Below are 3,538 nucleotides of genomic sequence, written 5' to 3'. Positions count from 1 at the left end.
GCGTCAGTCACTAGGGAGTGGGGAATGTCAGGGTGGGATAGGATGGGGCAGGGTGGGGGGGGGGGGAGCTAGCTGGCACTACTAAGTGTCTTGGGTCCAGAATCCTCAGCACTGTCCCCTTCCCCTTGAGGAGAGGGAGAAGGGCCATATCCACAGGCCCCTCCATCCATGGCCTGCCTCCATTCTAGAATCACCAGCCACATAAACTATGGCTTCTCCTGAGGGAGACCTCAGCGAAGGCAAGGACCGGGGGGGTGGGGGGGTAGGGAAATAGAATGATTCCTTAAACCAGAGTGGCAGGAGGCATAGCCTTGGATGGATGGACCAAAGCCCAGGGGTCCCCATCCCCACATCTTTTTTTTGCTGCCTGGGGATGAGAGTTCCTGGGAGGGGGTGGGGACAGTGGGATTGGTGGGGGGTGGGTAAGGGTCCTCTTTGTCTTGGGTCTTCTCCAGGTTCAGTGCTCTATCCAGCCTTACCTCCCTTCCCTTAGCAATGGGATTGAGGGTAAGACTGCTACAGCTCTGGCTCTTCTTCTTGCCCAGGGCACCCCTCCCATATTGATTTTATTTATTTTGCTCACTTGGACGTCTGTACCTTGGGCCCTACACCTACCCCCTCTGCACCCTTGGGGGGGACCCCATATCGCAGGTGGGATATCAACTGGCTCTGGTTGGGATGAATCACGTCTGCGGCTTTTCCTTTTTTGTTGTTTTTTTTTTTTTTTTAATATAAATATTCTGGTTTTGTATTTTTGTATATTTTAATCTAAGAGCCCCTCATTCCTGCACTGTGTTCTCAGGTATGTGAGCAATCTCAGGGATAATTCAGTGGCAGCTCTAGGACTACCCAGCAGGAATAAATATTCTTATTCTATTCTTAACAACACAAAGACACAGCAGCTGATTGTATTGTACAAACAGTTCCGTTCATCTACCTCAAGTTTGTGAGTTCTTATGTGAGCTTTCCTCCTGTGTCCTTACTGACTTGCTCAGTCTTTCCTTCAATACACCCACCATCTCTCTCGTTCTGTCTGTCTCTCCTTGAAATCCTTAGATGGGGGAGGGAAGGAGAGGGTTGCTTGTAATGGGGCATCTTGTGGGCATACCTGCTTATGGAGAGGAGGCTTATCCCAGTGAGTGCCGGGAAGAGAGAGAGAGAGAGAGAGAGAGAACTTGATGGACGTGAGCCAGCTAGCAGGCTTGAGGCATTGGTGGGAAGGATTTCTGCCCTGACTTGTCACCCCTTTGAAGTACAGCCAAATATCTTCCAGGCATGGGGCTTAGAACTTTTGTCCTACCGCACCCCACACCTATCTTTCAAACAGTTGAGCCATCATTACTCTGCAGAAAGGTGGGTGTGAGTGTGAGACTAAGCCAGGCAGGAAAGGGAAATGGAGATGTATGGTAGACCTGGGGAAGTTTGAATTCAATGAAATCACCCCTCTCTCTGTTCTCTTCCCATCAAACTGCTCAGAAGAAGGGCAGGTTTGACAGATCATAAACGCCTCAGATCTTTAACCCTTAAAATGCTGGACTTTATTTTCTCCTCTGGTGGGTCTCAAGCACAGGGCCTTGTGGCTAGGGTGTCTGTATGCCAGACATATCAGGGGCCTGAAAGTCAGCATAGTTTCCTGCTCTGCTGTCAGTGCCTCAGTGGTAAAGTAGCAGCCGAGGGAGAAAAGGGATTTGGTGAATGCTGCTGGGAGATCTGTCCAAACCTACCTCACTATGTGCTGAAATAGGGCGAATGCAATAGAAGGCACTGGGTGACGATGGAGTCCGATCCGGGTTTCTTGGCTCCTCCAAATGCTGCGTGCCCCCTTGCCCCTCAATTTCCCCCTCTAGTTTTTGTGTCTGAGCTGTATAGGGCTTCACAAGTTGCTGATTTGGTGATTGCTAGGTGGGCTAGTTTGTGTAAATATGCTGTCGATCTTTCTCCACCTTCCCTTGGGGTTTTTATTGTTTACAAACTTTTTTTTGTATTGAAAAGAAAATAGCCAAAACATCTCTTGTCAAAGGGATTCTGTACCAGGCAAACAGAGATCTTGAAACCAGGACTTGGTTAGTTCCTCCTCTCCAAGGTTTCAGATGGCTTCTGTTTTTCTCCTCTGCCATCAACTAGGTCCCAAAGCCCAAACTTTCAAGTCTTGCTAATCACTTGATATCCACCCCCTCAAAATTACATCTGTTTTCCCAGATGCCTCCACAGATTTCTGCCAAAAAAAAAAAAAAATCCAGGGAACCAGAAACCCACTGTCAAAACCCTCTTGTGGATAAGAAATGTAGGAGACTTACCAAATGTTTACTTGATTATTTGGGGCTCGAGCCCAGTTCATGCAGCAATGGCAGCCTTTGGAGGGATCCTGAGGGAGGACTGGAAGGGCAGAATCGGTGGGAGACCTGGAGAAGGGAAATGAATGTATACCCAAGTTCCCCGCCAAGGATCTCTTTTCTGTTGGTGCAAGAAATTCTTTTCAAAGTGGCCACAAGATTGTCTTATAGGAGACGGACGAATGTAACTCCATGTTTACTGCTAGAAACCAAAGCTTTTTGTGAAATTCTTGAATTTATATGAAGGGAGGAAGGGAAGGAGGAGGGAAAGAGGATGACTGTCTTAATCTGTGTCTTTTTCCTCCCCTCCTTTGCCCTCATTCCTGAGCTGCTGGAGACCGAGCCCCCCTTGGGCAGCGCCCTGATCTTGGGGCAATTGTGTTTGATACTTTGCAGTTAGGGCTTCTTCCTTTCCCTTCCCTCCTCCCCCATCTTGTTTTGTGACACATGCTAACCCCCTCCCCCTTCTCCCTCTTCCCCCCCTTCCACCCTGGGAAAATACAATGAATAAAGACTTATTGGTACTGAGAGCCTCTGCTGTCTCTTTCTTATCAGACTTTTGGGCAGTTTTTCTCCTTTCCCCCGGGAAATTCACCGCCTCCCACTCCCCACCCCCCATCCTTTGCTGATTCCTCTAAGCTGGGGAAGCTGGGGCCCTAGGAGAGGAGCACTTAAGTTACTGACTAGTCTTAGCTTATTAGGACTGAATATCTTTAAAGTCCAGTCCTCTTGCACCTAATTACAGCAGATTTTTGTTTCTGGTTCAGGCCTCTTGGAAGCTGCCACATTCAGGAGAGGATTAAGGATTTGGCATGCATGAGAATGGGGTCGCCTGTGCCCCTGGCTGGGATGAAAGGCTGGGGCCACAGCTCGGGGCATGAGACCCTAATAACACTTTGTCCAGCTCCTGGCGCCTTCTCCCTCAAAGACCTTTACAAACCGTCATTAATTAACAGTCCTACCCAACTCCCCGGGGAGGGAGGTTTGAAAGCCTGAAGCTGGGGAAACTGAGGCAAGAAGAATCGGCCACCGGTTGAGTAAAGTGACAAGTGAGGGGATATAAAGAAGTGAAAGGGACCTACGCTAGAATGAAGATGAGCCCATGATTTCTCCAACATACCACCCCCCCAGCCCGATTCAGAAATCTTTGTTCTTATAGGTCACAGGATCAGAAGGGGCAAGCCTGATTATCTAATGCTTTTTGT

Source organism: Sarcophilus harrisii, chromosome 3 (genome assembly GCF_902635505.1).
Source record: "Sarcophilus harrisii chromosome 3, mSarHar1.11, whole genome shotgun sequence".
In the NCBI taxonomy this organism is placed as follows: domain Eukaryota; kingdom Metazoa; phylum Chordata; class Mammalia; order Dasyuromorphia; family Dasyuridae; genus Sarcophilus; species Sarcophilus harrisii.
Note: the sequence above shows the minus strand (reverse complement) of the source record.